At 34.0% G+C, this 341-nt stretch overlaps 1 non-coding gene across 1 annotated transcript; it reads left to right on the top strand.

Annotated features, from left to right (window-relative positions):
• The first annotated feature begins 235 nt into the window (after positions 1-235).
• LOC128283026 (small nucleolar RNA R71) lies at positions 236-341 on the top strand. Its single transcript, XR_008273371.1, has one exon. It is a non-coding gene; the product is annotated as a small nucleolar RNA R71 (small nucleolar RNA).

The following is a 341-nucleotide window of genomic DNA, read 5'->3' as shown; positions in this document are numbered from 1 at the left end:
ACCATGGCAGTGTCGAATAGCCATTTGTCATACCAACCATAGCCATCTATGAAGTAATCATATTCTTTCCCATCAAATCTATCTAACATCTTATTAGGGAAAGAAATCCCGGAATGATCTTATAAGCATCATTATAAGACTTAGAAAGATGGGCTCTTTTTTCCAAGCATCCACCATCATTCTAGTATGAATATTGAGACCAATATAAATAGTCTCAATTTGAACACAGTAAGGAATGTCGTGATGATGGCACTTTCGTATAACTCTTTGAACCATTCCCATGCATCATATAAAGATTATTCATCAAGTTGCTTAAATAAAGTGATTTCATTTTGGATCTT

The sequence above is a fragment of the Gossypium arboreum genome, chromosome 10 (assembly GCF_025698485.1).
Source record: "Gossypium arboreum isolate Shixiya-1 chromosome 10, ASM2569848v2, whole genome shotgun sequence".
Classification (NCBI taxonomy): Eukaryota; Viridiplantae; Streptophyta; class Magnoliopsida; order Malvales; family Malvaceae; genus Gossypium; species Gossypium arboreum.
This window is presented reverse-complemented; position numbering and strand designations above follow the sequence as displayed.